The sequence below is a fragment of the Otolemur garnettii genome, unplaced genomic scaffold (assembly GCF_000181295.1).
Source record: "Otolemur garnettii isolate 467f Iridium unplaced genomic scaffold, OtoGar3 scaffold00011, whole genome shotgun sequence".
In the NCBI taxonomy this organism is placed as follows: domain Eukaryota; kingdom Metazoa; phylum Chordata; class Mammalia; order Primates; family Galagidae; genus Otolemur; species Otolemur garnettii.
The window spans coordinates 11,418,357-11,431,911 of record NW_003852406.1 but is presented as its reverse complement, the minus strand read 5'-3'; the positions used below and the strand labels follow the sequence as shown (position 1 = coordinate 11,431,911).

At 40.1% G+C, this 13,555-nt stretch overlaps 1 protein-coding gene across 6 annotated transcripts in view; it reads right to left on the bottom strand.

Annotated features, from left to right (window-relative positions):
* RNF111 (ring finger protein 111) overlaps positions 1-13,555 on the bottom strand; it is an 87,137-nt gene that overhangs the window by 56,474 nt on the left and 17,108 nt on the right. The gene's annotated exons all lie outside the window — the stretch shown is intronic.

The window sequence follows — 13,555 nt, the reverse complement described above, 5'->3', positions numbered from 1 at the left end:
GCCCGCCACAACGCCCGGCTATTTTTTGGTTGCAGCCGTCATTGTTGTTTAGTGGGCCCAGGCTGGGTTCGAACCCGCCAGCTCAAGTGTATGTGGCTGGTGCCTTAGCCACTTGAGCCTTAGGGGCCAAACCACTATTTTAGAATTCTTAAATTCCACTGAGAACATCCCTTGGCACAACTGCCTTCTCTTCATCAGGATACAAATGGCTATAATGAATCATTTTACTGTTCTTATTAAATATTTTTCTCTGATAGCGCTACTCATGTACCCAATTTTTAGGAATATAATAGAAACTTCATAGCTGACCACCTCCTTACATCAACCACTTCCTTAAGTTGACCACCTTCATATGTTAACCAGTTTGTTACAGTCCCTTCTGTGGTCAAATTACAGAGGTTCTACTATACTGTAAACACCACAAGGTATAAGCCTACTTGAAAACTTCTATTAATCAAAAACTGATCTTACTGTATATCTTGCTACCTTCATCAACATAATTTGGTTAAGAATTCTTTTTTTTTTTTTTTCAGTTTTTGGCCAGGGCTGGGTTTGAACCCGCCACCTCCAGGCTATGGGACCAGCAACCTACTCCTCTGAGCCACAGGCACTGCCCCAACATAATTTGGTTAACTCAAACAATTTCTTCAAAACCTATTACAGTAAAAATAGATAACAAGGATTACAATTTAAAGACTCATCAACATGTTTTTGTCCTGGTATGACATTTTAAGTAGTAATTATTAAATATTTTCTGTACTATTTATTTGATAGTCACTACATTAGATGGATTACTATTAATAATGAATTAATGCGAATATAGCTTTTCTTTCCTAAGGTTCTTTCCTTCATACTACCCTATTTATTCTCTAATGAGAATCTGAATTCTCCTAATAGACAACAGACGCACTATTGTCAACAGTCTTAGACACAAAATAGACTAGAGCCAAGACTGTGAGTTGCTGAAGATAATTCAACTAAACGAGCAGCACAGAACACAAAATCAAACTTTCTACAGCTAATCTAAGTGTATCTAAATCATTTAACCTCTTAAATTGTTGAACATTAGAACATGAATTTAAAGCATCTACATCAATATAACGTATATGCAAGAAAAGAGATATTGTACTAAATTCCATGACTCCAAATGGAATATCCTCATCAGAAAGGCATTAATGTGACAAATGAAGAGCTCTACTAGTGCAAAATGTGAATAGCTGAACGATGTTAAAATATTTTAACTTAAGTTTTTATTACGTGTAACATACACACATATATTCTAAGTTTACAGATTGATGAATAGTCAACCAAGTTAACACATCTACATAACTAGCATACCAATGAAGAAACATATTCAGAACTCCAGAACTCCTCTTCCCATCACTGCCACCCAACAAGAGTTGTTAACCTCTATCCTAACTTATAAAATCATAGCTATGTTTTGCCCTTTACATTTTTTTTTTTTTTTTTTGAGACAGAGTGTTACTATGTTGCCCTTAGTAGAATGCCATGGCATCACAGCTCACAGCATCCTCCAATTCCTGGGCTTGAGCGATTCTCTTGCCTCAGCCTCCCAAGTAGCTGGGACTACAGGCACCCGCCACAACGCCTGGCTTTTTCTGGTTGCAGCTGTCATTGCCGTTTAGCAGGCCCAGGCCAGGCTTGAACCTGCCAGCCTTGGTGTATATGGCTATGCCCTACCCACTGAGCTACAGGTGCCAACCCCCCTTTACATTTTTACCACTTCCTAAAAGGAGAGGATATTTAGTAGCAAGTTCTTTTCCTCTCCATAAATGACAGCATAGTAAAGAAATATACAATCTCAAAAGTTTCTCACTTTCATATATAATTTTATTATCAGGACAAATGACAGTAATTAAGAAATGGAATGACCTATTCCTGCAGAAAGTTATCTAAATCCCTATCATTTCCAAGGACAGACAGCACTGCATCCAAGAACAGCCATCAAGCCCCATCTGGAGTACAGCAGTCTCAGTAATAAAGTAGGAACACAAAGATGAGTAAACATATGAACATGTCAATGAGCAAATTTATAGGAAGCAGCCAATCAAACAAGAATCATCCTAACTGGCTCGGCACCGGTGGTTCAAGCAGCTAAGGCACCAGGCACATACACCAGAGCTGGCAGGTTCAAATCCAACCCAGGCCTGCCAAACAACAATGACAACTACAACCAAATAGCCAGTCATTGTGGCAGGCACCTGTAGTCCCAGCTACTTGGAAGGCTGAGGCAAGAGAATCGCTTAAGCCCAGGAATTGGAGGTTGCTGTGAGCTGTGATGCTACAGCACTCTACCAAGGGCAACAGCTTGAGGCTCTGTCTCAGAAAAAAAAAAAAAAAAACCTTGATACACTTATTGGTTATGATCCTTTACTACCAATTATAAATACAAATACTTGTTTTAAATTTTGAATAAAAATTTAGTGATTTACATGACTAAAGAACAAGATATATTTTTTTTTTGAGACAAGAGTCTTACTTTGTCATCCTCGGTAAAGTGCCATAGCATCATAGGTCACAGCAACCTCAAACTCTTGGGCTCAAATGATCCTCTTGCCTCAGTCTCCCAGGTAGCAAGGACTACAGGTGCCCACAACAACACCCAGCTATTTTTAGAGATGGGGTCTCATTCTGGCTCAGGCTGGGCTCCAACTTGTGAGCTCAAGCAATACAGCTGCCTCAGCCTCCCAGAGTACTAGGACTATAGGTGTGAGCTAGCACATCTGGCCAAGGAATAAGATTTTAAAAGAAACTAGCCACAGCGTAGCATAGCGCCTGTGGCTCAAAAGGGTAGGGCGCTGGCGCATATGCCAGAGGTGGCAGGTTCAAACCCAGCCCTGGCCAAAAAAAAATGCAAAAGAAGAAAATAGTCATAGATGATTTCCCATTTTTCTATAAAAAGCTTTAGAGATTATCAGAAAATGAATTAGAAATATGTCCACCATTCAACTATCTTTTCTCAAGAATTGAGACAAAAATTCTTATACCACAGGGATATTACTTAGGATATGTATTACATTTTTATTTACTTATTTATGTTTCAGATTGTGCCCCTCTCTGTTGCTTGGGCTGGTCTCAAATATCTGGGGCTCAAGTGATGCTTCTGCCACAGCCTCCCAATTACCTGAGATTACAAGGCAGGTGCCATCAGGCCTGCCTTAGTATTAAATTTTTAATTCTCTTCTATGGATATTTCACTATGTGCTACTTTACATGTATTAAACCAATTACCTGACAGAATGTCCTCTTCTACTATCTAAATGCTTTGTCATATTCTAAATAGTCAAAATTTCATTAGCAAGAAAGGTATTCCTCCCCCAAAGACATCACTCTGAATTCTTCACTGACTTAGCAAAGTGCTCAAGTAACCTACATTTCTTAAGAGAGATAAATGTCTTTTAGGAGTACACACTCTAGTAATATACTCAGTTTTGAAAAGAACCTTGATAAACTTATTAGCAAGTAACTAACTTAAAGCCTGATACCTGGTAGAAAGAAGAAAGTTGTACTCAAGGGTAATTGTGAAATGACGAGACAAACTTGATTTCTTTACAATAGGCCAGATCTAAAATAAAAACATTAAAAAAAAGGGCGGCACCTGTGGCTCAAAAGGGTAGGGCGCCAGCCCCATATGCCACAGTTGGCTGGTTCAAACCCAGCTCTGGCCCAAAAAAAAACAATGATGAAGGGAACCTATCCTGAATAGACAATTAGGTTCAGAAAGTACACTATTAGCTATTATGAAAAGATTTGGATCCTTGCTGACCATGAAAATCAAGACAAAATATTCATAAATATTTACTGACAACTCACTAATAGTTCTAAAAGAGGCAAGTATAGATAAGCATATCATGTTATCAGACCACAGAAAAAAACAAGATATTGTAAAGAGACTTCAAGGATAAAATCACAGAATACAAAAAAAGTGGCATTCGTTGAAACAAGTTTCAAAGGGCTACTATAGTGCCTATTTGGAATTGTCATGACAAATTAATCAGCATATTAACATTCTAAAAGCAAAAATACATAAGCTCCACAGTACCAAACCCCTCAAAATTAACAGACTGAAGAGACAAATACAGATTTCAAGGCCTGACTATAAGGATGTTTAACCCAGATAGCAGACATGGTGACTGGAGGGCTTTGCAAAGAAATCCATAATTTGAAGGAAAGTAAGCATCAAGAAAGAGGATAACAGTGCATGTGGGGGACAGATGAGAAGCAGAAGAGGCAGGTCATGCTACCATGTTTTTTATTCTTTCAAAAATCTTTAACTGGAAAGTTATGACAGCTGTACTTTTAATAGATCACCTGGGTAATACAATATGAAAATAGGACTAAAGGAGCCAAAACTAGAGGCAGAAAAAAAAACAGTTAAGGAGTTGTTATGGGCCCCTCCCTACTAGGCAAGGGTGGAGGCAGGGTGAAGTGTTAAAAAGGAGGAGGGAAGAAAAGAGAGATTGTTAATATGTCAGGGGAGAAAATACAAGCACATACAATAACAGGCCAGCAATTGGGAAAGGGTAAGCATAAAATCCAGATGATGAAAGACAGAATCACTAGGACTTTGTTAACATTTAAATAGGAAATATCCATTGCTAACATACTAGTCCAAATTAAACTGCACACCAACTTTATGTCTACCCTATATATGTCTACCGTTTTTTGACTGTAATACTGCAAAAAACTCCTAAGTTGGTTTTCTTATTTCTACCAACAGTCCATTTCTATACTTGGGTATATTCTAAGAATATAAATCAGATCTTACCATATCCCTGTTTTAAAATCTCCCATGGTTTCCAAACATTTCAAAAATAAGCTTGTAAGACCCTTTATAATTTCATGTCCCTAACTCTGCCTCTTACTACTTCACCTCTTTATTCATTATATTGTAGCCAAACTAGCATTCCTTTTGTTCCTGGAGCATGACAAGCTTTCTTTATCTCAGGGCCTTTGCACTTTGTGTTTTCTATGCCTACAATATTCTTCCTAAAGATTTTTGAAAAGCTGGTTCAGTGCCTGTAGAACAGTGGTTACGGCGTCAGCCACATAGACCAAGGGTGGTTGGTTCGAACTCAGCCTGGGTCAGCCAAACAACTGCAACAAAAAAATAGCGGGGCATTGTGGCGGGTGCCTATAGTCTCAGCTACTTGGGAGTCTGAGGCAACAGAATTGCTTAAGACCAAGAGTTTGAGGTTGCTGTTAGCTGTGTTGCTACAGCCCTCTACTGAGGGTGACATATTAAGACTCTGTCACCAAAAGAAAAAAAAAAAGATTTCTGAAAAGCTATCCTAACTTCCACTCACCATTCAGGTCTGAACTGAAATGTCATCTCTTTGTAGAGGTCCTCCCTGACTGCTCTGTGGCAGCCAGAAAAGAAGAGCTTAATTTAATTGATCAAGAGCCCAGCTGATATGCTCTGAATCTATCACTGCATTTGCCCAAGGACATACTTCCTGGCCAATGACTGAATTAGGCCTGTCCCCTGGAGACACAGAACTCCTTTGATGCTTAATGGCTCTAGGACTCCTTGCTGAAACTTCCTTAGACCTCACCCAACCTTCCCTTCTACCTTCCTTCACTCCGGATCAGACTTATATCATGGTACACCCTGACTCCCTGCTCATTTTCTTTCACAGACATTTTCCCTAATACAATTCTTGCACTTTATACATAAAAGAATACTATCAATAGAGTGAAAAGACAAAATGGGAGAAAACATTTGCAAATCATATATCTGATAAGGGACTGATATCCAGAATATAACTGTATGGAGAACTTCTAGAATTCAACAAAAAAGCACACAACCCAATTAAAAAATAGGCAAAGGATTTGAATAGCCATTTCTCCAAAGAAGATAAACAGTCAATAAGCTCATGAAAAGATGTTTAATGACATTACTAACCATGAGGGAAAACCAAATCAAAGATACAAGATATTACTTCATACTCATTCAGGTAACTATGACCAAAAACAAAATAATAAGTGTTAGATAGGATATGGAGAAACTGGAACCCTTGTACACTACTGGTGGGACTGTAAAATGGTATAGCTGCTGGGGAAAATAATAATATGATTCCTCAAAAACTTAAACACAGAATCACCATACAATCCAACAATTCCACTTCGGGTAATACAGGGTGGACATAAAGTTCGTGTGCAATTTACTATGTTAAACTAAATTTTAAATTGCTCATAAACTTTATGTCCACCCTATATATCCAAATGAAACCAGAGACTTGAACAGATACTTGTATACCCCTAATCATAGCAGCATTAGTCACAATAGCCAAAAAGTGGAAGCAGCCCAAGTGTCTACCAGGGATGAATGGATAAACAAAATGTGATATATACGTATGGTGAAGGATTATGTAGCCTTATATAAGAAATCCTGACACATTCTACAACATGGATGAACCTTGAATGTTAAATGAAATAAGAAGACACAAAAAGATAAATATTGCATGACTTGACTTATGCATGCCTACGAAATACCCAGAGTGGTAAATTCATAGACAGAAAAAAAAAAAGGTGACTGCAAGGAACAAGGGGAAAGGAGAAAGGGATTTAGTGTTTAATGGGTACAGACTTTCACTTGGGGAAGACGAAGACGTTGTGGAGATGGATCATGGTGATGTTGCATAACAATGTCAATGTACTTAATGCCAAATACTGGCTTAAAAATGGTTAAAATATTAAATGTTCTGGCAGCGCCCATAGCTCAATCGACAGGGTGCCAGCCACATACACTTAGAGTGGCAGGTTCAAATCCAGCCTGGGCCTGCTAAGCAACAATGAAAACTACAACCAAAAAATACCCGGGCATTGTGGCAGGCACCTGTAGTCCCAGCTACTTGGGAAGCTGAGGCAAGAGAGCCCAAGAGTTTGAGGTTGCTGTGAGCTGTGATGCCACAGTACTCTACCCAGGGTGACAGCTTGAGACTCTGTCTCAAAAAAAAAAAAGTGAAATGTTATATTATGTACATTTTATCACATCCCCCCCGCAAAAGAAAATCTTTGTACATTTAATCCCATCTTGGCATCTGCTTCTCAGGGACCCACACTAAACACACTCTAAAACCATTCTCTCTTCCTCATCACTCAAATTCATATCCTGTTTTTTGTAAAGTACTTGGCACTACTTGAAATGACCTTGCTAGCCCATTATACAACTCTTCTCACTAGAATCCAAGTTCCAAGAAAGCAGGAACCTTATCTGCCTTGTCCCTAGCATGTATTAGGCAATAAATTGTGTTTTATTGCATTAATCAGTAAAAGAACAGGTAAAAGTAGATAGAAGGAATAGGTTCTAATGTTCGACAGCAGAGTTGGGTGACTAAACAATGTATTATTATTTCGAATGCATACTTGCATTGCATTTTTCAAAATAGGTAGAAGACTTGAAATGTTCCCAACACAGAAATACAATAAATACTCAACGTGATGGACACCTCAAGCACCCTGACTTGATCATTACACACAGTCTAAGAATTTCACGTGTTGTACCTTTAAGTATGTATAAATTTTTTTATTTTTTTTTTGAGACGGAGCCTCAAGCTATCCCCCTGGGTAGAGTGCCATGGCATCACACTCACAGCAACCCCCAACTCCTGGGCTCAAGCGAGTCTCCTGCCTCAGCCTCCCAAGTAGCTGGGACCACAGGCGCCCGCCACAAGGCCTGGCCATTTTTTGGTTGCAGTCATCATTGTTGTTTGGCAGGCCCAGGCTGGGGATTTGAACCCGCCACCTTAGGTGTATGTGGCTGGCGCCTTAGCCGCTTGAGCCACAGGCACCGAGCCAGTATGTATAAATATTATGTATCAAAAACATTTTTTATAAGAATGAGTAAAAGAGTAGTAAAAAATGCTGTATTTCTAGCTTAACTAAGAATAGGTTAACGCCAATCACTAACAGAGAAGAGAGAATATGTAAAATAATAGTAATAATATAATTAGGAAATAAGTTCAATAATTAGTTATAATAAAATTAGGAAAATAATATCTAGTATTTCCTGAATATTTCTTATTACCACCTAACTTCCAGTTTCAAGAGCTCTGGAAGCACAAAAGACACATGAAGTATAGTTGGGGTCCGCCAGGTCCTGAAAATAGAGAAACTGAGCACAAAAGAAAATAGCTGAGAATCAAGAGATTTTTTCCTATATAAAACTGGTAAACTGATCTATACACTACTTCCTGAGTCATAGTAAATATTAAATAGGAAAGTGGTTCCAGAGAACTGGCTAGATTCAGCTCACAGACACCTTTGTTTGTTTTGCACAATTCACAGGGGGAAAAAAGGTTGGTTAATGGTGAACACTAGAGGCATTCTCATTAAAATCAGGAAGGAAAAGGTATTTATTGCTATAAAACGTTCTGGAAGGGAGGCCTAGGCAGGTGAATTTCATGAGTTCAGGAATTCGAGACCAGCCTGAGCCGGGCGTTGTGGCAGGTGCTTATAGTCCCTGCTGCTTGAGAGGCTGAGGCAAGAGAACTGCATAAGCCCAAGCAAGAGTTTGAGGGTGCTGTGAGCTAAACCACCATAGAATTCTACCAAGGGTGGGCAGGTGAGACTCTGTCTCAAAAAATAAAATAAAATAAAAATGAAAAGTTCTGAAAAGGCTAGTCAAGTCATTCAAACAAGAATGGGCATAGGCTCGGCGCCTGTGGCTCAAGCGGCTAGGGCACCAGCCACATACACCTAAGGTGGCGGGTTCAAATCCCCAGCCCGGGCCGCCAAACAACAATGATGGCTGCAACCAAAAAATGGCTAGCCATTGTGGCGGGCACCTATAGTCCCAGCTGCTTGGGAGGCTGAGGCAGGAGACTCGCTTGGAGTTGGGGGTTGCTGTGAGTGTGATGCCATGGCACTCTACCCAGGGGGATAGCTTGAGGCTCCGTCTCAAAAAAAAAAAAGAATGGGCATAAATATAAAAAAGGAAATTCTTTTCATCATTTGCAGAGGACACTGATGAATGAAATCAATGTTGTAAAACCACTGGAAATAGATAATATGGCTGGGCCAGACTAGATAGATGGCTCATGTCTGCAATCCTTGCACTCTAGCAGGCTGACACAGGAGGGTTCAGACTTCAAGACCAGTCTGAGCAAGAGTGAGACCTTTGTCTTGATTAAAAAGAGAAAAAACTAGCCAGGCATTATGGTGAGTACCTGTAGTTCCAGGTACTTGAGAGACTGAGACAAGAGGATCCTTGAGCCTAAGAGTTTGAGGATCCTGTGAGCTATGATGATGCCACCACATCCTACCCAGGGCGACAGAATGACACTCTTGTCTTAAAAAAAAAAAGTAAGGACAGTTATATATATATTTAGCTCAATAATACTTGAAAATCAATGACTACTTCTTTTTTTTTTTTTTTTTGAGACAGAGCCTCAAGCTGTCCCCCTGGGTAGAGTGCTACGGCTTCACTGCTCACAGCAACCTCCAACTCCTGGGCTCAAGCGAATCTCCTGCCTCAGCCTCCCAAGTAGCTGGAACCACAGGCAGCCACCACAATGCCCGGCTATTTTTTGGTTGCAGCCATTATTGTTGTTTGGCGGATCCGGGCTGGATTCGAACCTGCCACCTTAGATGTACGTGGCTGGCGCCTTAGCCGCTTGAGCCACAGGCGCCGAGCCAATGACTACTCTTTATACAAATAATAGCTGCTTAGAAAATACTACAAAAGAACAAAAAATATACCACTCACAAAAAGGGTGAAAAGATCTAAAGTTTTCAAATAAAACAGGGTAAGTTAGTTATAGTATGCAATTGTCTCCTCACCTTCAAAGATTCTATAATCCACAGTCCACCAAGAACACTGTATATCTGTTCATAGTTGTATGTTAAGCAGATCAGAATTGCTCCTCACTTTTCTAAGGTCCAAAGTAAAATCTAGATACCCTCTGAGTAGAAAGGAGGAAGAAAAGGGAATAAGGAGTTTCATATTATTTGCCAGAGTCACCCTGGTCAGTCTTTGGTTGCATTTAAGTAACTGGAGGCTTGGCCCTGTAGCACAGTGTTTATGGCACCAGCCACGTACACCAAGGGTGGAGAGTTCAAACCCAGCCCAGGCCAGCTAAACAACAATGACAACTGCCAACAAAAAAATAGCTGGGCATGGTGGAGGGTGCCTGTAGTCCCAGCTACTTGGGAGGTTGAGGCAAGAGAATCACTTAAGCCCAAGAGTTGAAGTTGCTGTGAGCCGTGATGCAATGGCACTCTACCAAGAGCGACAGAATCAAACTCTGTCTCAACAACAACAAAAAAGTTACTGGAGGCAGCACCCATAGTTCAGTGGGTAGGGTGCCGGCCACATATACCGGAGCTGGCAGGTTAGAACCCAGCCTGGGCCAGCTAAACAACAATGACAACTGAAAAAAAAAAAAAAAAGCTGGGTGTTGTGGTGGGCACCTATAATCCCAGCTACTTGGGAGGCTGAGGCAAGAGAATCACTTAAGCCCAGGAGTCTGAGATTGCTGTGAGCTATGATGCCACAGCACTCTACCCAGGGCAACAGCTTGAGACTCTGTCTCAAAAAAACAACAAAAAAAAGTCATTTGGAGATTGGGTGCAGTGACTCATGCCTGTAATCCTAGAACTCTGGAAGGGTGAGATGAGACGATCTCTCGAAGTCAGTAGTTCAAGACCAATCTAGCAAAGTGGGATCCCATGTCTACTAAAAATAGAAAAATTAGCCAGGCATCCTGGCAGGTGCCTGTGGTCCTAGTTACTCAGGAGGTGGAGTCAGAGGCAAGAAGTTTACTTCAGCCCAGGATATAAAATTACTGTGAGCCAGGCTGAGGCCATGGCATTCTAACCCAGGGGCTAGAGGAAGAGTTCTATCTTAAAAAAAATTTTTTTAATTAAAAAAAAAAAGTCAGAGTGGTGCCTGTGGCTCAAAACAGTAGGGCGCCAGCCCCATTTGCTGGAGGTGGTGGGTTCAAACCCAGCCCCAGTGAAAAACTGCAAAAAAAAAAGTCAACTGGATTAGGAATAAATGATAGGATGGAGTATGAAGAAATTACAGGACCTAAACCCAAAGATGTCATTCTACTCTTTAACCTAAACAGATATCTATAGAAACAATGGTTTGTTGAGAGGAACTGGACAAAGGATATTCATGTCAGGAGATCCAGGGACATCATCTATTCCACACAGCTCTGGACATTATTCATGATATTAAAAGGAATGAAGACATGGTATAACGTAGTTTAGAACAGTCAGATTCAGAAAGTCAAATGTCTTAGGAGAGGTCTGCCCAGGATAACTACCTTCTCTGACAGGATAAAGAAGACCTGAGTAATAAACCGTGGTATATGTACACCATAGAATAGCTTACAAATTTCTATACGGTTTATATTTTCTAAAAAGCAACAGTTACCAATTTTTAAATCAAGTGACAAGGATTTTTCTAAAGAAATAAAAAAGTTATGAGTTGGCTCAGCGCCTATAGCTCAACCGGCTAAGGCGCCAGCCACATACACCTAAGGTGGCGGGTTCGAATCCCCAGCCCGGACCCGCCAAACAACAATGACGGCTGCAACCAAAAAAAAAAAAAAAAAAAGTTATGAGTTACCAGAAATGACCACCAATCCTGGACAGCTTAAAAACAGAATAGGACAGAAACTGAGTGATGGCATACAATCATTGGCAAAGCTCAATGGACTTATTAAGTTTGAGAACTGATTTTTAATTATTAATATTAGTCCACAGTTCTAGACCACTGTTTTTGAAGTTTGTTTTTTTTTTTTTGAGACACAGCCTCACTTGGTCATTCTGGGTAGAGAACCATAGCGTCTTAGCTCATAGCAACCTTAAACTCTTAGACTTAAGCAATCCTCTTGCCTCAGCCTCCCAAGTAGCTGTGACTACAGGCACATGCCACAATGCCCAGCTATTTGTAGAGATGAGGTCTCGCTCTGGCTCAGGCTAGTCTCAAACTCATGAGCTCAGGAAGTCTACCCACCTCAGCTTCTCAAGTGCTAAGATTACTGGCGTGAGCCACCACACCTGGCCTGAAGTTATCTTTATGTGCTTGAGAAATAACAATTTATCATCAAATAATATCACAAAATCTTTCATCACTCTAAATACAACAATTATTGTTGAGTTAACTGAAAAGAGCTCAAAAACTAATGTACAAGGAAAAGAAACCTCTACAATCTTTTATTCCTGATACTTTGAGTAATAAATCTGCCAACTTTCAAAGCTTCAAACTTACAACTTACTCTTAGAGATTTCTGTTACTTAAACTTCCAGTTTCCAAAATTGAACTTTAAGCAGCCTCTAGCTTTTCTTGGAGATTGGATCTCAGTGAACTGAAGAGTTCTTTTTTAAAGTGATAAAAGCCAACTTCAAGATGATTAATATTTCTATATTTGGAAAGATCTGCTTTTAAAGGTTTTTTAAAATTTAACAATTTTAAAGAGATAGTGTAGAATGAGACCATATTGCCAAATAAGGTCTTAAATCTTTACAGCAGTACTTTTTTTTTGGAGAAGAGTCTCACTTTGTCACCCCCAGTAGAGGGCCATGGCGTCATATCTCACAGCAACCTCAGCCTCCTTGCCTCAGCCTCCCAAGTAGCTGGGACTATAGGTGCCTGCCACATATTTTAGACACAGGGTCTTGCTGTAGCTCAGGCTGGTCTTGAACTCTGGAGCTCAGGTGATCCATCCACTTCAGCGTCCCAGAGTGCTGGGATTACAGCTGTGAGGTACCCTACTCAAGGTAACAATTTTTTTTTTTAACATTTTTTAATTTACTTTTTTTTTGAAACAGAGGCTCACTATGTCACCCTCAGGAGAGTACCATGGCACCAGAGCAACTTCAAACTCTTGGGGTTAAGTGATTCTCTTGCCTCAGTCTCCCAAGTAGCTGGGACTACCAGCACCAGCCACGACACCCAGGAACAAAATTAGGGTGGGCTTAAAAGTCAGGATGAAAAATTTTTACTGATACAGTATGTGCTCAATTATTCAAATAATTACAAAATAACTACATAAACTTATATGCTGGATCTGTAGGCAGAAAGATAAGAAGATAAAGGATCCTAGCTTTCAAGAAGCTCACAATTTAGGATGACAGAAGTTTAAAATATAATTGACCAAAATACTGAAGGTTATAAATATTCTATAAATAAAAACACCCTGTGGGAACACAAAAAGGATGTAATTAAGGCCTGTGAAGGTTTCATAGAGAAAGTGACATTCAAGTCAAACCATGAAGGACGCACTGGGTGACAGCAGGCAGAAAAGAACATTCACTTCAAACGATGCTAAGCCATGACAAGAAATGGCAGTATCTAAATAGAAATCACGGAGAAAAAAAAAATAGAAAAGAAATCAGGGAGAAGCTCTGACAGTGATGCAGGCAAAGAACAGTTTTAGCTGTTCCACCAGATTAATGCCAATTGTGATCAACAATATTATCTCAATTTTTGGCTCGGCGCCTGTGGCTCAAGTGGCTAAGGCGCCAGCCATGTACACCCAAGGTGGCGGGTTCGAATCCAGCCTGGGCCCGCCAAACAACA